A 22,237-nucleotide genomic window follows, 5' to 3' on the forward strand; every position below is an offset into this window, starting at 1 on the left:
TTGGATGATGACTTTTACACTAAAATTAACACATACTGAAGAGATAAAAAGTTCTCAAAGTTTACACACGTATAGGAATACAAACTGAATACAATTTTTAAATAAAAGATGATTACTTTTCAAATTATTTAAAGGGAAGCCTACTTTCAAACACCCTAGGAACAAGCCACTCAACACTATGTAAACTCAGAAGAGCTCTGAAAGAGTATTTTTCCACCAGCAAACCAAAACACACACCAATTGGCAGTAGACAGAGGCAGGTCTTCTGACTAAGAAATGGATATTATACAAATGTATATTTACAGCATAATTTTACTTCATGTGAATAACTGCTAAAGCATGACACCAGGCCGGGTGCTGTGGCTCACGCCTGTAATCCCAGCACTTTGGGAGGTCGAGGCGGGCTGATCACGAGGTCAGGAGATTGAGACCATCCTGGCTAACACAGAGAAACCCCGTCTCTACTAAAAATACAAAAAATTAGCTGGGCTTGGTGGCAGGTGCCTGTAGTCCCCACTACTGGGGAGGCTGAGGCAGGAGAATGGCATGAACCCGGGAGGCGGATCTTGCAGTGAGCCGAGATCATGCCACTGCACTCTAGCCTGGGCCACAGAGCTAGACTCCGTCTCAAAAAAAAAAGCATGACACCATATGAAGTAATGGTAAATAATTAAAAGCTTATTTAATGAATAACATAATAAATTGAAACTAAGAAATGCAAAACTAAAATGGTAATAGAAAAATAAAGAATTTAATAAAACACTGTTAGAAGAATTACAAAATACTCTTCTGAATACCTGCTATGAAATTATCTATACCCATGAAGAATAGGCATTTTCCATATTAAATTGGTGCATTGTGGTCATACTCCATAAAGATACTGAAAAGCATCATCCGTAAAAATATTTTTTTGTTTTACCTGGGAAATGTACTTCTTACAAAAGGGCGGCTGCAAAATACAGAGACTTTGGCAACTGTTAGTCCAAACTGTACCATTTTGTAAGCCCCCTGCCATTTCGCAGACCTTGGTCAAAGTGAAACACTCCACGGGGGTTCGGGTCATGAGAAATATTCTTACCATACCCTGCCGGGCAAGGGCCCAACTGAAGAGACATCCCTATCATATCCTGCTGAACAAAGGTCCAAGGAACATCTTATCACATCCCACTGGAAAAAGGGCCAAACTGCTTGACCACAGGTACATCTTATCAATATCCTGCCAGGCAGCAAGCCAGATGGCCCAGACCCCTCCTGCCCATACCTATAAGTACCCCAGCCTGTAAGTGGTGGTAGACTCTGGCTTTAAGCTGATCCCCCAACTCTGCAGGTTTTTGCAATATGCCTGTGTTGCTGTTGAGCCCCACTCTCTCTGTGTGTCTTTCTTTAACCCTCACCTTCCCTTCAAAACCAAACAGCAACAATTACTTGTTTTTTTCTTAAAGTTAAAGAATGAGTGGGATCCAAGGAACAAAATGGTAGACCAGGAGCAGGTCCAAGTTATTTTCAGGAAACAGAGCAACAAAGCACAAAGGCAAAATTTCCAATAGAAATTCTTTTAATAACTTAGCTTGTCTCAGGGATTACCATCTCCTCCCCTTTAGTAGAAAAGTGTGACTTATTACTGTAGGCCAATTACTCCACTACAGTGAACACCTTAGAATGTAGTTTTGAATCACATCACATCTTCTACTACCTGAAAGATCAGAAGTGGAATTACGCAAATACCCACAAAAACAAACACAAAAAACTCAACAACAAAACACCTCGAATGGGGACAAAGGTTTTTCAAAAAGTGCCTGGACTAGAAAGCCTAGATTGTAAACAGTAAATACAATTCTGTATCCAAGCCCCAGTTTGTGTTAATATGTAGGATAACCAGATAGTTTTAACTCTATGGCTAACCCCATTTCTTTCTTTATATAGACAGGCAGAGCTAGCACTGCTATATTAACAACTACCAATATACTGCTTTGTCCTTTAAAATCTATCTGCCACAGAAGTCTTAAACCACTAAACCAAGTTTCTCTACTAAGGCTAAGAATACTGCATCTATGCAGGGATGAGAGGCTTATCACATACTCACACTCACACACACCAAGCTCTAGGGAGTCAACTTGCAACTCTGCATTGATTTTATGCCCCTCTATCTTTTATTTACATTCTTTCTCAATTTTCCTATCATTCAAAACATGGTAGGGCCGGGCACGGTGGCTCACGCTTGTAATCCCAGCACTTTGGGAGGTCGAGGTGGGAGGATCAGCTGAGGTCAGGAGTTCAAGACCAGCCTGGCCAACATGGCGAAACCCTGTCTCTACCAAAAATACAAAAATTAGCCAGGCATGGTAGTGCATGCCTGTAGTCCCAGCTACTCGGGAGGCTGAGGCAGGAGAATCCCTTGAACCTAGGAGGGGGAGGTTGCAGTGAGCCGAGATCGTGTGACTGTACTCCAGCCAGGGAGCCTGGGTGGCAGAGTGAGACTCCATCTAAAACAAACAAACAACAAACAAAACACACAGTAGAAATCTCAACACATTCACACCTGGTTCTGGTTACCCAGTAGTATTACTTGTGTACAATTAAGCAAGACACCAAAACCACAGAGCAAGTGGACAGGGTGGGAATTACAGGGTAGGGAACAGATCTAAAAACACAGATGTGCAGATTTCAGCAGAAACGTCAAGGATCCACGTCCTGTGTTGGAGCAGAAGGCTCCTTAGAAGCGCACATCCCTTCACCCATCACTCCTATCCTTGGACCCCAAAGCAGGGCCGCAGCTTTTACTTTCAAACCCAGGGTCCTCAAAATGAGCGTGCGAAGTCCATAAACACAATCTGGTTGAAAACAGATGACACAACACACCTACACGAACTGTCTGACTGTTAAATTCATGTTACAAAACACTAACTTCAGGATTTATTTTTGAAACTTTTTTCCACAGAGAAAATAACACACTCCTTGGGGAAAGGTCACAGATTGAGAAGACAGGCCCTAGGTAAAAATTATTAAGACAGCACCTGGAGTTGATAGGCCTGCCTAGGAGAGAAACACGGGCACTGTCACACCACCACAGGGGACTGCTGCTGTCTGAGGTCAGCAGGCCAGTTCACATGCCACGCAAGGTGGCTACTGAGCCAAGTCATAAAAATCTTCCAGGTCATCATGGAACAAGTCCCACTCATTTTCAAAGTCTGTCAGTTCATCGTCCCCATCTGCCAAAAGCATAAGCAACATCTCACCCAGCTCAAAGGTGACAACCTCTTCTTCATTGTTGTCAAAGGGGTCATTGTTCTCTCTTTCCTCAATGAGCTCCGAGAAGTGGTTCCTTCACTGGGCCCAGTATCTGTTTGCCTGTCTCTGTGTATCCTTTCTGTGGCCATCAGGGAATACCTGCTTGTAAAAACACATCCCCCAAGATGGGCAGCTCCCCTGTCCTTCATCAAAATCCCTGCACGCCTGGCTGCTCATTGCCTCCTTGACTTTCTGGATGAGTTTCTGCTTCTCTTCTTTCTCCCGCCTGGTACTCACTGGGAATGACAAAGTTAGATGTGATCCGGCATTCTGGGTAGGACACTATGATCTTGCTCTCAAATAGCTTAGTGCCCTTCCACTTGTGAATATACTTGAGACAGTAGGCGTGGCTGCAGCTGGAGAGGATCCCAAAGCCACGCTCACTGGGGCTGGCTTTCTCACAGACCACCTCCATGCAGATCCCACACATCGTATCCTTGCTGCACTGCACAGCAAGTGAGAGCTCCGTTTCCTTCTCATGGGCCTCAGGACAAGACTTTTATATGCTGTGGTCTCTGGGCAGCATCCATTGGAGGTAGGACCTGCAGCTTACATGATCACATGACTCTCTGTGGAGATACACACAGTTCTACCCATTTCCATCTCTCCCACTGCAGCCTAGGGGCAAAGCGGCTTCTTTGTTATCACAGCTGTTTGCTCTTTCTCTGATTCTCCCTTGGTCACTGCAGAAAGGGGCAGTACAGCTGCAGTAGAGTTGCCCAGGAACAAACTCAACAGCATCTACCCAGTCCTCTGAACCCACTCCTACAGTTGCAAAGTTTGAGTCTGACTCAGCTTCGCCTGTATTCATTTCCACAAGCGGTCCAACTATGAATGAGAGACTTGAGGAAGCAGCAAGGGATGATTTTGTAGTTAGATCTGTAGCGGTTGCTTGTTCGTTTCAGTGGCTTGCTGTGTTCACATCTGCAGCGGCCTCCATAAACACAGTACCGTCGCTGAAAATACTTGCCCACTACGCCATGTGGACTGTCAGAGAGGGAATGCAAGTAGCGACAGTTATGTCCTTCCTTACAAATCCCATGCACAAAATACCAGCAGGTGACCTGTTTAGTTCAGCTGTTGCTGCAGCTACTGCCACTCCTTCTTCCCGTCCCCAGGGATGGGGGTGGTGACTGTGGGATGGGTTCGGGATAGCTGCTGCTGCAGGTCCTGCTCCTGATATTGTGGCTGTTGTTCTGGGAGCTGCAGCCTCCACTGTTACTGTTTATCCCACATACCTATTTTTGGTAAAATTAACTGATCCCATGGTTAAGATGATATGTAGGCCAATATACTTTTATATCAATTGTTTCTTTTCTGCCGATGATGATATGATAATAATAACTTTAAAACAGTAAGATCCAGCCAGCACGGTGGCTCAGGCCTGTAATCCCAGTGCTTTGGGAAGCCAAGGCAGCAGGATCACTTGAGACCAGGAGTTTGAGACCATCCTGGGCAACATAATATAACCCCATCTCTAAAAAAACAAAACAAACAAACAAACAAAAAACACTAGAAAAAATTAGCTGGGCATGGTGGTGCACACCTGTAGTCCCAGCTACTTGGGAAGCTGAGGTAGGAGGATCACGTGAGTCTGAGTGGTCAAGGCTGTAGTGAGCTATGATCGTGCCACTGCACTCCAGCCTGTCCCAGCACTTTGGGAGGCTGAGGTGGGTGGATCATGAGGTCAGGAGATTGAGAACATCCTGGCTAACACGGTGAAACCCCGTCTCTACTAAAATACAGAAGAAATTAGCCGGGCGTGGTGGCGAGCGCCTGTAGTCCCAGCTACTCGGGAACCTGAGGCGGGAGAATGGCATGTATCCAGGAGGTGGAGCTTGCAGTGAGCCAAGATCGTGCCACTTACTCCAGCCTGAGCGACAGAGCGAAACTGCGTCTAAAAAAAAAAAAAAAAATTAGAATATGAAAAAGATGGAATTTCTGGGGAAGAGGGGGAATTCATGTTAGGAAACTAGAGGTGTTGATGGGAGAGAGGAAGAGTATCCGTCTAGCACATATACCCTATAAATTTCATGTAGACTTTTGGCTCAACATTTTTAACAGTAAACCAATAGGAATATAGAGATAATATAAAAAAATTTTCTTATCTAATCTCTAGGTAAGAATACCAAGCCATCAAAGGCAGTGGCCACAAAAGAAATGACTGCCAAATTTTACTCTAAACAAATTTAAAATCTTGCTTTTAGATAAAAACAAGTAAAAACACACTTAGAAAATACATTTGTTAAGTATATGAAAGAAACGGTTTGTTGACTTCATTTAATTATCTCTTACACATTTATAAGAAGATTACACTACCATAAAAATGATCTATGAATATGAAGGGTAAGTAATAAAAGGGAAATGCAAAGGAAGAATAAATATGTGAAAACAGCCCATAAACTACAAATTAAAAATGCAAATGTTTATTTATTTATTTATTTTATTTTTTGAGACAGAGTCTCGCTCCGTCGCCCAGACTTGAGTGCAGTGGCTCCATCTAAGCTCATTACAACCTCTGCCTCCTGGGTTCATGCAATTCTCCTGCCTCAGCCTCCCGAGTAGCTGAGATTACAGGTACGCACCATCGCACCTGGCTAATTTTTGTATTTTTAGTAGAAACGGGGTTTTGCCATTTTGGCCAAGCTGGTCTTGAACTCCTGACTTCAGGTGATCTGTCCACCTCAGCCTCCCAAAGTGCTGGGATTACAGGCATGAGCCACTACAACTGGCCAAAAATGTAAATGTTTAAATACACTTTTTGGCCTTTAAATAAAGTTGGCAGATTATAAAGAAAAATGATATCTAGGATGGGTATCAGTTTGGGAAAATGTTAATTCTCATAACTTTTTTGAATATAATTTCTAAAACAAATCATGTTTGTGGGAGACCACTCCACACCAAGATTTAAAATGAGCATGCACTTTAATAGAGTAATTCTATTTCTGTTAATGTGACCTAAGGAAATAGTTGTCCAAAATATGTGTGTAGGTCTATTTCTCACAGTTCATGTTAACAGCAATACACTGTAAAAAATCTAAATGTGAAAAAAGGATAAAATAACTTGTAGGAATCTATAAGGTGAGATGTTAGGTACCCATTAAAAATTATAATGCAGGTGTCTTCCTGCTGGCAAGAATATAAAAGAAAAAATATACAATGTAGGGATATTCTAAATGATATGGCTGGAGTTTACAATATTTTTAAATAAAATGCACTTTACACACAAAAATAAGGCATTTTTTTGGAAAAATAACGCGTATTTCCTAAGGGTTTAAAATATATGTAAATACCAAATACAGGGAAAAAAATTGAACCAGAAGAAAAATTAAAAATCTGCTTCACCCTCACACGTAACAATAGTACAGTCTATGCCAGGATTTTGTTTACAAAAGGCCTAGGAAAATTCAAAACCTGTGTCATTCAACACTAATATCCCCCTAGGAGTAGACATGGAATGGAGAGGAGGCATTCTCAGGGGCATAGATTTACATCCTTTGTGGAATATATGTACGCTAATGCTGCCTTTTTAATTTTCTCAGCTTTAGTTCTGATGTTGTATTGAGTCTTCTCCACTAAATTAACTGCACAGTGCATTGTGGTGTTTGTCTAAGCGGTTTTGTAGTATCTTATAACATCTAATTTCCACTTCAAAGTAATTGATCTTCATGAATTTTTTAAAAACCCTCTAAAAGCTCTACTATTTAATGAATATTTGGATGAGACTGGTGTAGTAATTAAAATACTTAACATTTTAATAAAAGCAAATGTTAGCGATCCACGTTACATAATCATTTAGAATATTCTAAAGCATTAGTAACAATGTGTTCATCACAGGACACTAGTAGTCATGGATTTGATTGTTAAATGGGTCTATTTTAGTTTTTAATGCTAAAGTGATATGGTCAAGTGTTACTGACATAACCAAAGAACAATTAGTGTTCTTTACTGCTTATAAGTGATATGACTCCTCACAAATTTTGGAAACTTTGGGAGATCTGTATGATATTGAAATTTGTACCTAATATTGATGTAGGGCAGGCAAGCCCCCAGATTAGGGCTTAGCCTGGGACGGTTTTTGGTGACCTGGTGGTGTTGGACAGTAACTTTTACTGAGGTGGCGGTGCACAACAGCAGCAGAAATACTGCTTGTAGAGTGGGGCTCCCCGATAGGTGGGGTGTCCAGAGTAGCAGCTCAGGGACACTTCTGCAGTTGTGTTTACACCCACTTTTTTTTTTTTTTTGAGACGGAGTCTCGCTCTGTCGCCCAGGCTGGAGTGCAACGGTGCAACCTCGGCTCACTGCAACCTCAACCCCCAGGTTCAAGTGATTCTCCCACCTCAGCCTCCTGAGTAGCTGAGATTACAGGCACCCGCCATCATGCCTGGCTAATTTTTTTTTTTTTTGGTATTTTTGTAGAGACAGGGTTTCACCATGTTGGCCAGGCTGGTCTTGAACTCCTGACCTCAGGTGATTCACCCGCCTCAGCCTCCGTAAGTGTTGGGATTACGGGCGTGAGCTACACCCCCGGGCCTATACCCACTTTTAAATATATGCAAATTAACAGGCAGATTATGCAGAGATATTTAGAAAAAGGGTGGTAATCTCCAGGTTGTCAGGCTGTTGCCATGGAAAGAGGCTGTAACTTCCAGTGTTGCCATGGCAACGGTAAACTGACATGGCACTCACGGGTGGGCATGTCTTATGGAGAGGGGCTTTTGCTTCTTCCCTGTTTTAGCTAGTCTTTAACATGGTCTGCAGTCTGACCTGCCTCTGGAGTCGAATCTCACCTCCTACCTCAATATGAGACATAATTATTAATATGATCATTCTTTGGTATCATTTCAAATTTGTATAATTGAAATTCCTGTACTATAGGTGGCACTGTACTAGGTATTTTCTATAGTTTCATTTGAAATGTATAGATGTAAATACTTGGAAAGAAAGTCAAGAACAATACACGCTGACCTAATGACAGTACTGATTTCTCTAGAGATGATCAACTTAAATGGGACTTATTGCTAATATTTTACTTTTTTATCAACAAAAACATGTACTCATTTTATTTGATATATAATTAAAAACTGACCATGTGAAAATAATGGTATCAGTAGACAACACTATACCTGTAATAAGAAAAACCCAGAATCATAATTGAAAACTATCCCCCAAACTGGGAGGGAGCCAAGAGACCAAAAAATGAGTTAGGCAAGTCCAGTTTGGCAAGTAGATGAGTTTATCAGGACTTACATATGAGGCACTCCCGGACGGTAGCAGGACACCTTTAGAGATCCACCCCGCCTCCCAGCCCTATGCTCCTTTTTTTTTTTTTTTTTTTCAGACGGAGTCTCGCTCTGTCGCCCAGGCTGGAGTGCAGTGGAGTGATCTTGGCTCACTGCAAGCTCCGCCTCCCAGGTTCACGCCATTCTCCTGCCTCAGCCTCCTGAGTAGCTGAGACTACAGGTGCCCACCACCACACTGGGCTATTTTTTTTGTATTTTTTAGTAGAGACAGGGTTACACCATGTTAGCCAGGATGGTCTCGATCTCCTGACCTCGTGATCCGCCCACTTCAGCCTCCCAAAGTGCTGGGATTACAGACGTGTGCCACTGCACCTGGCCCCTAAGCTACTTTTAAGCAAATTTTCTGGCTCTTTGCCGACTGTGTGTGCAATGAGACTGTTTTCTTGTAGATTCTTAGATACTCTCTGGGATGCTTGGGTTCACAGGGACACCTGCTCCTTGGCTGGGCACCATGACCTTGGCTCATTGGCTCGCCTTCAGGGTTCAGGCAGCAGACATACACCCTTAAGCAAACTGATGGGGGACCCATCACACTACAGTACCACACTTGCTTAACCATATTATGAATGGGTTGGAGAATTCTAAGCTGTCTTTTCCCTTGGCTGGTGACTTCTCATATCTCATCCTCACAATTGCTACCCTTAAAATAGGGACAAGATTCATCCCACTCAGGCTTTTGTATTTAAAATAGTAGAGCTCCCAGAGCTCCTAGGACAATACCCACCTAATAAAAAATAGGTGCTCCATAAAAGACAGTTAATTTTAACTTCTCTCATTTTACAGAGAAAGAAACTAGGGCCAAAGAGGGACAGTGAGTTTTTCAAGGCCCTACAATAATTTTTATGAGCTGAGGCTGAAGCCTAGGTCCCCTGGCTGGCTGCCAATTCCCTCCCACTAGGAGATCTCCCACCACCCCTTATTGGCTCCATCTTTCCTCCTCCTACCTTGCCTTCCACCCAAATGGCCCTTCAAGTGAAGCAAGCACTGATTCCAGGTCTTGGTTGTCTCCTTCCTTTGTGTGCTCCATTGAGGTCACCAAATTGCTAGTGATTTCAGCTGAAGGAAACTACCCTGAGATGTGAGGCTTTCTGTGGGGGAGGCAGGAGGGATGCCTTATGGCCAATGGAGTCTAGAACACAATCTCAAGGTATACTGCAGGTGGGAATCACTGTAGCCATTTTATCAGAGAGGAACGCGAGGGACAGAGTGGGTTAAGACAGGTCCAAAGATAAACACTATATTTTTATGCTAATTATATTCTATCTCTTCTTTACACTTTAACCACCCAAGCATGCATTCATAAACACTCCATTTTACGCATCTGTAAACACTCTATTTTAGCTTTGCCTGTTACTTGAAGTCCAGATAAATGGAAAAACACTTTATAAGTTCCCTTGTGTCTATGTTTGTGACATTTGTTCATGCTATCATGTTTAGCATGTTATTTTTATTACTGTACAATATTACAGTATATGAGTATACTGCCATATAATTATCCATTCTACTTCTAATGGATGTTTGAATTTTTCCAGTTTATAGACATTATAGTGCTGCTATGAACATTCTTGTACACAAATTCTGGTGAACAAAAGCATGAATTTCCATAAGATATTACCTAAGACTGTAATTGCTAAGTTATAGGGTACAGATATCTTCAATTTTAGTAGATAATGCTAAAATATTTTCTTTCTGGAAATTGTAAAAATACACTCTTCACCAACAATGTGTGTGATTCCAGTTGTTCCACATTCTTGCCAAAACTTGGTATTGTCAATCATTTTAGTTTTAGCCAATCCTTTTAATTTTAGGTGGTTGTGTGGTACTATGTCATTTTGGGATTCGATTTCTCACAATTACTGATGAGGCTGAGCACCTTTTCTATATCTATTGTCCATCTTGATATTGGGTGTGTGTGACGTGCCTGTTCAACTATTTTGCCCATTTTTAAAATTGGGTTGTCTGCTATCAATTCAAAAAGGTTTTGTGTATATACAGTATAAGAATACTGTGTCAGGTATATTTATTGCCAATACCTTCTTCCATTCTTTGGCTTGCCTCTTTCACTCTTTTAATGGTGTCTTTTGAGGAACAGGAGTTCTTAATTTTAATGTAGTCAAATTTATCAATCTTTTCCTTTCTGGTTAATGTGGTTTTGTCCTATTTAAGACACCTTTTCCTACTTCAAATTCATGAAAATATTGTCCCATTATATCACCTAATGCTTTGTTTTACTTTTCACAATTAGACATAAATTCACATGGGATTTATTTAAGTATACGGTGAAAGGTAGATTTCTTTCTTTCTCATATAATTTCCCACATGACTCAACACCATCTATTGAAAAGATCATTCCTTCCCCACTGCTCTGCAGTATGGCTTTTTTCATAAACTATATAGGTTTATTTCTGGGTTCTATATTTTGTTTCTTTCCTTTAATTATCTGTTCTTATGCCAACACCATACTTAATTACTGTAATTTTAAAATAAGTCTTAATATCTGGTAGTATAAGTCTCTTAACTTTGTTCTTCAAGATTGGCTGGGCTATTCTTGGCCATTTGCATTTCTAGGTACATTGTAATGTTAACATCAATTTCCACAAAAAAGCTTGCTAGGATTTTGACAGGGATTGCATTGAATTTATCAATTAACTTGTCAAATCTTGACATCTGTACAATATTTAGTTTTCTAATTCATGGACATAGTAATCACTACATTTATTTAGGTCTTCAGTTTTCCTAAGCCCTCCAAGTGTCCACTCATGTCTTTCTAGCATAATAGCCAAAGTCCTCACTTTGACTTAGGAGGCCCTAAATGATCTGTTTCCTGTTAACTCTTTTGACTTTCTCCCCTGCTACTCCACCCCTTGCTGAATATGGTCCAGCTATGGTGGCCTCCTTGCTGTTCTAGACCCTGAGGAGACAGCAGTGAACATATGCAAAAAGCTCTCCCCTTATAAAGTTCCCCATTCTAATGAGGAAACAGATAATAAACCATATCAATAAATAAAATACATAGTAAGTTAAATGGTGATGTGTAGTAGAGAAAAACATATACAGTAGGGAGAAGAAATATGAAATGGCAGGAGTTTAACATTTTAGACTGAGTGGCCAAGGAAGGCCTGAGAAGATAGCTTTTAAGTCGATATTTTAAGAAAGCCAGAAAAATAGCCATGTGGATTCCAGGAGGAAGGGTCTCCCAGGCAGAGAAATCACAAAGTGCAAAAACTCTAGGACAGCCTAAATAGCTCCTTGTGTTCAAGGATTGGTAAGAAAGCTACTGAAGCTGAAAAAGAAGAGGGATAAAGGGTTAACAGGAGAATAGGTCAAGTAGGTAGGGTCTCATAAGGAAGAGTGAAGATTTAGGCTTTTAATCTGGGTCACGTGGGGGCCACCAGAATACTTAAGAGCAGTGAGTGACTCTGTCTTAAGGGCAGGGATTGCCCTGACTGCACGGGGGCAAGGGTAGAAGCAGTAATCCAGATGAGAGACGATGGTGGCTTGGACCAGAGTTGTGTCAGTGAAATCATGGGAAGAGGTCAAATTCTTAATATATTTGGCAGGTAATCTGACAGGATTTGTTGATTACTAGATGTGGATATATTAGAAACAGAGAAGTCGGGGTTGACACCTCAGCCTAAGCAACTGATTTAATTCTTTTGGTAGTTGTAGACCTATTCATATTTTCTATTTCTTTCTGGATCAGTTAGTCAATTTTAGTAACTTTTATTTTCTAAAAGTTTATCTATTTGGTCCACTTTTATTGGCATAAATTGTTCATCCCTCTCTTTTATAACATTTTAAATGTATGCATCATTTGTAAATCTTATTTTTATTTGAAAAGATTCATTTCTTCTGTTTATTAGGCTACCCTCGTATTCCAATATTCATTATTTGTACCTTTTCTGTTCTAAGTAAGTTTCATTAGTGTTAATTTTATTAGTCTTTTTAATAACTGAATTTTGACTTTGTTGCTTCCTTGCATTGTATGGTTTCTATTTCAGATTGCTATTTGGTATTTCTTTGTTTATACTTTGTTTTGCTGTTCCAACATCTTGAGATAAGTGCTTCATTATTAATTTTTTCTTGTATTCTTTTCAGTTGTATGCATGTAAGATGATAAACTTCTCCTTAAGAACTGCTCTAACTATACCTTGATAGACAGTTCTTTCTTATGATTCAGTTCAAACTATCCTTTTATTTCCTTCAGTTTGATAACAATCCCATTCAAGATCATTTATTCTTCATCCCCTCCTTTCCTCACTTTCCCAGATTTTAATCATGCATTTAAAAATGGAGAACATATTATCTAAATACAGACTCCTAGCTGCTAAGGATTTATTCGTCAATGAACAAGATAGACAAATCCTGCTCCCTCATGGAGTGTACATTCTAGTGAGGAAGACAAACCAGTTACAAATGTACAGGGTGGCTATAAAGTTGGGAAACATGAGTAAATATTTACTTTATGTGAGCATGTTTTATAATCAATTAATACCTGCACTTGACAGGGTAGGGGAAGGTCACCCAAAGTGAGATTGTATGTGATTGTATATTGGGATTGTATGTGACCCCATTATGCCAGAATGCAGAGGGACTGGTTTGATGATTAATTTTCAAAGATGGATTGGGTGATATGGCCACGTGGAATTGGCTGTGCATTCTCCAGATCTTAAGCTCATCAATTACTTCTTCTGAGGGATGCTAAATGCACTGGTGAGTCTTGTGAAAATCAGAGTCAAGGCCGGGCGCTGTGGCTCACGCCTGTAATCCCAGCACTTTGGGAGGCTGAGGCGGGTGGATCACGAGGTCGGGAATTCGAGACCAGCCTGGCTGACATGGCGAAACCCCATCTCTACTAAAAATACAAAAATTAGCTGAGTGTGGTGGCATGTGCCTGTAATCCCAGCTACTTGGGAGGCTGAGGCAGGAGAATCACTTGAACCCGGGAGGTGGGAAGTGGAGGTTGCAGTGAGCCAAGACCATGCCACTGCACTCCAGCTGGGGCAACAGAGTGAGACCGTATCTCAAAAAAAAAAAAAAATGGAAATCAGAGTCAAAGCACACTGAACCACACATTGCTAACAAGGGAGAAGAATTTGAACATATTGTAACATCAGTAAACAATTATATATATTTATATACTCACCTATATCCAGAATGTATGGCCACCATGTAGATTGATGAGGAGTCAATAGCTGGAATAATTAGATCATGCTGATCCAAATCCACATCTGTAGGAGTTTAAAGTCTTATATAGAGGCCTACCACCTCTGCAAGATGCCTTGAAGTCTTTTTGCTCAAATTCTCCCTTTGCATGTTGGGGCTAAAGCAAATCTAGAACAAAGAATTATTGTTAAGACTAAGTGTAAAGTATGTGAAGTATAAAGAGCAAAATGCTAAACAGACAAAGTCTTCAATAGATACAATAATTGCATAATGTATTGCTCTTTGGGGGCAAATCAGGGTGCAAATAATTTCACCAATTGGCATAAGCTTCTATCACCTTGGTTAAATTAGGAGCTATGGTAACCCCCATCAATAAATGGTAGTTTAGTGAGAGAGACAGAGAGAAGAGAAGAGGGGGTGAAGGGACAGAAAGGAACAGAAACAGAGGCACAGATAGATTATCAAAGTTGACAGGAACTTCCAGTATCATCCAGTACTTATTCTCACCCTGTGATTTACATGCCCTAAGGAAACTGTGGGTCTATTCCAACAAGTAAAGGAAACCACAGGATTTACTTGGCATATCTCCTTGGAGGATAAATTGTACTTAATGTCACATAATAAAAGCCATTACTATTCTATGAAAAATATAAATATGGAGTAAATCACAAAATCATTCATTTTAAAAATAAAAACTAACCTTTTCAACAAATGGTGCTGGAGCAATTGGGCATCCATAGACATAAAAAACCAAACCTTGACTTAAACCTCAAATTTTATACAAAAAAGAACTCAAAATGAATCATGGACATAAATGTAAAACTATAAAACTTTTAGGAAAAAATAAAAATCTTTAGACTGGAAACAAAAACATGATCCATAAAAGAAGATATTTATAAATTAGACCTCATCAAAATTAAAAACTTTTGCTCTGTGAAAGACAAGTGAAGAGAATGAAATGACAAACTACCAAGTGGGAGAACATATTTACAAACTACACATTTGACGAAGGGTTGGTATCTAATATATACAAAGACCTCTCGAAACTCAACAGCAAAAAAAGAAAAAAAAATCCAATTAGAAAGTGGGAAAAAGACATGAAAGGACATTTCAATGGCAAGGATATACAGATGGAAAATAAGCACATGAAAAGTGTTCAACATCATTAGCCAGTAAGGAAATGCAAATTAAAACCACAGTGTGATATCACTACACGCCTATCAAAATGGCTAAAATAAAAAACAGTAACACCACTAAATGCTGGCAAGGATGTGGTGAGACTGGATCACTCATACATTGCTGGTGGGAATGTAAAATGGTACAATCACTCTGGAAAATAGTTTGGCAGTTTCTTATGTGCAATTCCTCTACAACCTGGCAATTTTACTAATGGGCATTTATCCCAGAAAATAAAAACATATGTTAGCACAAGAACCTATACACTAATTTTCATAGTAGCTTCATTTGTAATAGCCCCAAACAGGAAGCAGCTCAGACGTCTTTCAAGGGCAAATCATTAAACAAATGGCATACATCCAAACCACGGAATACTACTCAGCAATAACAAGAAGCAAATTATCAATACATATAGTGACTTGGATGAATCTCCAGGGAATTATGTTGATGATAAAAACCAATCCCAGAAGTTATATACTGCATGATAATATTTATATAACATTCTTGAAACGATAATATTTTAGAAATGGAGAAGAGATTAGTAGTTACCTGGGACAGGAGAGATGCTGGGGAGGCAGTGGGTGTGGTTATTGAAGAAGTAAATGTGGGTAACACCAGAGATCCTGGAGGTGATGACAGTGTTCTGTAACATGACAATGGTGGTGAATACTAGAACCTACACGTGATAAAACTGTATAGAATTAACACACACATACAAATGAAGTAAAGCTAAGGAAATATGAATAAGATCGGAGAATTTTATCAACCTCAATATCCCGGTTTTGATATTGTACTATCATTTTGCAAGATGTTACCATTAGGAAAAACTGGGTAAAGGGTATATGAGGGCTCTATTTTTTCTTGCAACTGCATGTCAACCTACAATTATCTCAATACAAATGTCAATTATACAAAATAGAAGTTAGATTTAATGTCTTTCTTTTTTATATGTGCAGTCTCAGGTTATACCTGCAGAACCTCAGATATACTTGTATTATGCTGCTGACAAAAAAGTGTGAAAGAACCCAATGCCTTCATTTTAAAGATGAGTCACATAAAGGTTAGACGACTATCCAAGCTGATAAAGCTTGTTTATATTAAGCATTTATCATGGTTTCTGCCTTTCCATAGTTATAATGATGGAGAATTTTACGGCAATGTTAAGATGTCCAGTCCTGGGTTCAGACAACTTTGGGATATATCCTATCAGGACTCACCATGTGATCTTAGAAAAATAATGTTTGCATTTTCTACTCATTGAAATGAGATAATAAAATAATCCCATACACCGATGGGATTTCAAGATACTGAAATAAAATAATTCATGCTGGTACAGTGGATGCGTGATAGGAGACTCTCAAAATAATGCCTGTTTTCCGGCATATTAAGTGCTGGACACTAGAGCTAAAGGCTTTGAATACAAAGAGATAAAAGGTACAGCTTCTGCTTCCATAAACAGAGTCTAGGAGAGAGAATAACATAAAGATAATTGCACAGATTAAAATGTGAAAAATAGGAGAGTACAGGGAATTGGTGGTTGATGAGGCTGGATAAGTAAATGCAGCAGGTGAGGAAGGCACCTTTTTAGGAATCCACACTTTGGCTAGGTTTATGTCATCAAAGAGCCTAACAGCCTGTTTTTTGTTTTTTGTTTTTCACGCGACAGGATCTTGCTTTATTGCCCAGGCTGGAGTGCAGTGATGTGATCATAGCTCACTGCTGCCTCAAATGGTGGGGCTCAAGTGATCTTCTCACCTCAGCCTCCCAAGTAGCCTGGACTATAGGCACATGCCACCATACCTGGAATTTTAAAAGTGTCTGTAGAGACAAGGTCTTGCTATGTTGCCCAGGATGGTCTCAGACTTCTGGCCTCAGGAAATCCTCCTGCCTCAGCCCTGTAAAGTGCTAGGATTACAGGTATGAGCCACCATGGCTGGCCGAGAGCCTGGTCTTTTAGAGTTAGATGGATTTGAGGATGGAGCTCAGTGCTATCCCTCACCAGCTATGTTACTGTGGGCAAAATTGCTTATTTTTCTAATCCTCCCTTTTCTCAACCCCAAAATAAGAAGATTGCAATAGAATAATTCCCTCTAGGGTGGCTGTGTCAGTTAATGAGATCATGAATATGGACATGCTTAGCACTCAGTATCTTCCTGCAGCTTGCTAAAATAGCCACAGTGTATGCAAAAATGTAAATATCTTTCGGTATAACTGGGCTACAAATGATGGTAGAAAACATAATCATACCACTCCAAGGTCATTTCACATCTTCATGTTTAAAACAGACTATTCTGAAATAGTCATTTGATTGAGAAATTAAATTATCTGATTTCAACATTCACATGTGCTCTCTGGTACATTCTCTCCTCTCAAGCACTCTCTCTCCCTTTCCTCTGATTTTGTCTCAGAATTATAGTTGTCAATGAAAAGAGTCAAACCCTGTAAAATATTTGAAGAGATTTATTCTGAGCCAAATATGAGTGACCAATGACCCACAACACAGCCTTCAGGAGATCCGAAACACATGTGCCTAAGGTGGTCAGGCTACAACTTGGTTTTATACATTTTAGGGACACAAAAGACATTAATCAGTACAAAAAAGATGTACATTGGTTCAGTCTGGAAAGGTGGGACAACTGGAAGGCAAGGGCTTCCAGGTCATAAGCAGATTCAAACACTTTCTGACTGGCAATTGGTTGAAAGGATTAAGTTATTACCTAAAGACTTAGAATCAATGGAAAGGAACGTCTGGGCTAAGGGGTTGTGAAGACCAAGTTTTTATCATGCAGGCAAAGTCTCCAGGTAGCTGGCTTTAGAGAGAATACATTATAAATTCTTCTTATCAGACTTAGAGAGTCTGTTCTCTCAGTAATTTCAAAAGGGAGGAGGGTATAATGAGGCATGTCCGACCCCACTTCCCATCATGGCCTGAACTAGTTTTTCAGGTTAACTTCGGAATTTACTTTGCTGAGAGGAGGGGTCCATTGCAGTGGTTGGAGGGCTTAGAATTTTATTTTTGGTTTACATAGTCTTTGTGCAGGGGAACACTTAACAAAAAATGAAGGAGCAAGGGAATATGTGTCAGGTCTGGGTGCTGGTGGCTGGGCCCTGCTGGCTTCTGTAGGGGCATTTCACCCCGTTGGGTCTTTGGTTTAGGCTTCAGTCCTGCTGCATCCCCTGCTGGGGTCATTTGGTCCCCCTGGCCTTTGGATGCAAGTGAGCATCTGGGCCCACTGTCCTCCTACAAGGCCTCTGGTCCAGATGTCCTCACCCCGTGCTCACCTCACCCCATCCCTGGCCACCCTCAGTCTCTGGCCCTCTGTATCAGTTATTTATTGCTGCTGGAACAAATGCCTGCAAACTTAGTGGCTCAAAATAAAAACTTTTCTTAGAGGTCTGGAGGTTAGAAGTCCAAAGCAGGTCTCATGGGGCTAAAATCAAGGTGCTGAAGAGACTGTGCTCTTTCTGAAGGCTCTAGGGGGGAACCTGTCTCCTTGCCTTTTCTTGCTTCTGGAGGCTCCTACCTGTCTTTTATTATCTGATTTTCTTGCCTCCCTCTTTTAAGGACCCTTTTGATTATATCAGACCCACCCGGATAATCCAGGATAATTGTCCCAACTCAGGATTCTGTAAGCCAAAACAAAAATCCCAGGTCCCCCAACAGACTGAACAGAGCCAAGAGAAACCTGAAAAATGAAATTCACAATCATGATGGGAAGGGAGGTTGGACACACCTCGTTATACCCTCTCCCTTTTGGAGTTCAGCACAACTGACCAGCATTAACACTAAAATAGAGATCACAAGACTGACAAAACAGACCCTGTGGCAATAAGACATCAAATTCCATCCTGACTCTAGTGTAGCATCACATGACAGATATCAGACCCTGAAGGAAATCAAAGTATTTTACCCCAAAATACATTTCTCTGACACTTTGAAATGGCCCTGCAAAGCTGTCTTGTGTGGGGAAAATTCTACATCTGTAGAGAACCTCCATTAATGCAGCCCAGTCTTTCTGGGATCTAGGAGAGATTAACTAAGAGTCTGACACCTTTAAGGTAGGAAAAGACACATTTACCATCTATTCCCGCTGAAGCCTGCTACCTGGAGGCTTCATCTACATAATAAGAACCTTGGCTTCCACAACTCTTCCCCACCCACTTACCTTAACTAAAGCATTTCTTTCTACTGATTTCAAATAGTTTAACTCTTTCAAACAATTGCCAATCAGATAATTTTTGAATCCATCTATGACCTGTAAGCTCCCCCACTCTTTGAGATGTCTCACCTTTCCAGGCCAAGTCAATATATTCCTTACATGTATTGATCTATGTCTTTGCCTGTAACTTGTCTCCCTAAACTATATAAAACCAAACTGTAATCTGACCTCCTTGGGCACCCTTTCTCAGGACCCCGAGGCTCTTCCTGGAGCCATGGTCACTCATATTGGCTTAGAATAAACTCCTTTAAATATTTTACAGAGTTTGGGTTTTTTGTTCACAATTATTAATCACACGTTTGCCAAGTAAGGTCACATACTCACAGGTTCTGGGGGTTAGGATGTGGACATGTTTGGGGGGCAATTGTTCTGCTTTCCATACCCTCCTATCATTCCCAACCCCTTTCTGGGACAAGCAGCACACACTGGATTCCCCCATGTCACTGATGGGCCATGGGAAAGTGGAGATGCTACTTTACGCCGTCCTGCTGCTGAAAGCGCCAAACTGCCTCTCCTCCTCCATGCAGCTGCCTCATGGGGGTGGGAGGCACCAGGTGAGGCCCCTTATCTCAGAGATTGAAGTGGAAAGAGTGGCACAAGCCTATCTGGGTGTGTGTTATATGACATCATTCCTGGGGTACATAGGAGGCATGAATAAAGAGCACTGGGGAATTTTCAGCCTAAGCCTTGATGTGACAATCCTGCATTCCCCAGTCCTTCCTGTTCCCACTATAATCAGGACCAAAAGAGCTGAATCCTGCAGGTAGTGAGCTGGGCTTGATTAGGAAATGAGAAGGTTCTGGGTGTGATGATCTAAGTTCCATATAGGTAGGCTCAGATGCATGCTGGGCTTGCTAGCTGTATCGGAGTTGATCTTTCTGAGAAGGTGAGTTCAAGCTCTGTTTCACTGGGTGGCAGGGAAAGTTTTGTTCAAGGCAGAAATGGAAAGTAGAGTCTCACACTTTGACACATAGGGAGAGACCCCAGTATCCAAAATCCCAGCTGCTGCGGCATACCCGTGGGCTCTCTTGAGGGCCCAGGAGGAGAAAGAACCTGAAAGCCAAGGTTGGTACCCTGTTATGGATTCCTGGTTTCCTCTGTGTGTGTGGTTGGGGGTAGGGGTTGGAGTACCTGTTCTCACATGCTTCTGTCCTCAATTTTAAGGTGTGGCTTCTCAGGAGTCTGTGTTCCCTGAGAACAGGAGGTGAAGAATGAAAAGGAAAATGGCTCGGTCATTTCTAGAGGTGATATCACAGGTGAACTGCTTACTTCTGATTTCCTTCCTAAAATACCAATTTACAGGGCTAAAGACATTTTGCATTTGTTCCACAAGGATGCAGCTCCCCATTCTGGTGATGAGGTGACAGTCAGAGAGGCAACAGAGGGGACCTAAATAACCCAGAAGCTTTCTTTAGTGACCCAAGATTTAGTATTCATTCAACAAACTGCTCAAGGTCTGACCCAAGATTTAGTATTCATTCAACAAACTGCTCAACGACTGACCCAAGATTTAGGATTCATTCAACAAACTACTCAAGGACTGACTGACCAAGAGGAGTCATTAGCACAGGTCTTCTAGGCATGAATTTGTTTGAAAACTTTTAAGCTGAAGAATAGGAGTCCCTGGGGATAGTGAGTTCAGTTTGAAGTTGGACAGCTTGCATGTGTTGGCAGCGCAGGGAGCAATGGCTTAACTTGCTCTCAAATCTATGGGAGAGCTGGAGCAGGGCACAGGCAGTCAGGTGGATGGGATGAAGGTGGAGGGATGCCGCCATATTTCTGGGTAACAAAAGGGCACTCGTCCTGACAGACTTAAAATCCAACACATCAAACTATGCTAATTAAAATAACATAGAAATGATAATACATTGATGGGTAAACAGAAGAAAATAGAAGGCCAGATACACATTGTGGTAGAATGAACAATCTCCCCCACCCATTGCAAAATGTCCCCATCCTAGTCCCTGGAAGCTGTGAATGTGTTACCTTACATGGTAAAAGGGACTTTGCAGGTGTCATTAAGTTGAGGATCTTCAGATGGGGGGTTTCTCCTGGGTTGTCTGGGTGGGCCTGAAATGTAATCACTGGGTCTCTGTAAGAAACAGGCAGGGGGATGCTATGTTGCTGGCTTTGAAGACAGGATAGGGCTGGCCACAAGCCAAGGAATGCAGGTGGTTTCTAGAAAGCTAGAAAAGTTGAGGAATCAGATTCTTCCTAGAGCCTGCAGCAGGGACACAGCACTGCTAACCCATATTGTACTTCTGAACTCCACAACTGTAAGATTATAAATTTGTGTTGTTTTAAGCCATGAAGTTGGTGGTAATTTGTTATGGCAGCAGTAAGAAACATTAGCCTCTCACTAATCCACATATTTAGGGCCCAATATTTAGAAGAACTGAGTAAATGACGGAGATCACGTTTCCATTAGAGGACAGGCTGATTTAATTGTGGCATCAAATAACAATGTCCAAATATAATAGCTAGAATTCCATTGAATCATAAATGAATTTACCAAAACATCTTTTAAAATGAAGTCTGTGAAGACATTTTCATCCCTCAATCAGGCAGACCTGAGTTAAATTTTACTTCTGTAATTTTTAATTTTTCAAATTATATAAGAAATCTATCAATGTATGATCTTTTTAACAATGCAGATGAATAATTTTTTTAAAGACCTTTTTAATCATTAACCCTACTCAACCACTGTCTTTAGTTTTTTACACAATAGATCTTTTTTTATATCAATAAAATATCAATTAAAAAAGATCTATTGTGTATAGATATGTAAAGTAACATCTCCACTTTCCCATGGCCCATCAATGACACAGGGGAATATGTCTATATTCTGTAAATTTTTAAGTTTTGTAATTTATTTTGGAGATGTTTCCGTAGCAGTACGCATAGATGGCCCTTATTCTCAACATCTGCAACGTGTTCTGCAGTGTGAATTGTCCTGTTTTTGGACCTTTCTCCTGTTTATAGATCTCTATGTTTGCAGTATTTCAGTGGTAGACACAATGTTGCCATGAAGTCTCTGCATATTCTTAAACTTTAAGAAAGCTATCTAGACTTAGAATTTCTGAG

At 40.7% G+C, this 22,237-nt stretch overlaps 1 protein-coding gene and 1 pseudogene across 2 annotated transcripts in view; both read right to left on the minus strand.

The window, feature by feature from the left end:
* Positions 1-1,542: 1,542 nt before the first annotated feature.
* Positions 1,543-22,237, minus strand: part of ZNF334 (zinc finger protein 334) — a 50,996-nt gene continuing 30,301 nt past the window's right edge. Inside the window, exons 12-16 of one of the 2 annotated variants that reach the window (XM_057300861.2) lie at positions 21,145-21,245; positions 20,285-20,344; positions 15,483-15,576; positions 13,738-13,925; positions 1,543-5,185 (exon numbers count right to left, since the gene is read on the minus strand). The gene's annotated coding sequence lies outside the window, so the exon portion shown is untranslated. The remainder of the gene's footprint in view (positions 5,186-13,737; positions 13,926-15,482; positions 15,577-20,284; positions 20,345-21,144; positions 21,246-22,237) is intronic. The other variant, XM_063600886.1, reaches the window with a different exon arrangement.
* On the minus strand, positions 3,124-19,379 carry LOC106633819 (E3 ubiquitin-protein ligase makorin-1-like; annotated as a pseudogene).

This window comes from Pan paniscus, chromosome 21, assembly GCF_029289425.2.
Source record: "Pan paniscus chromosome 21, NHGRI_mPanPan1-v2.0_pri, whole genome shotgun sequence".
Taxonomy (NCBI): Eukaryota; Metazoa; Chordata; class Mammalia; order Primates; family Hominidae; genus Pan; species Pan paniscus.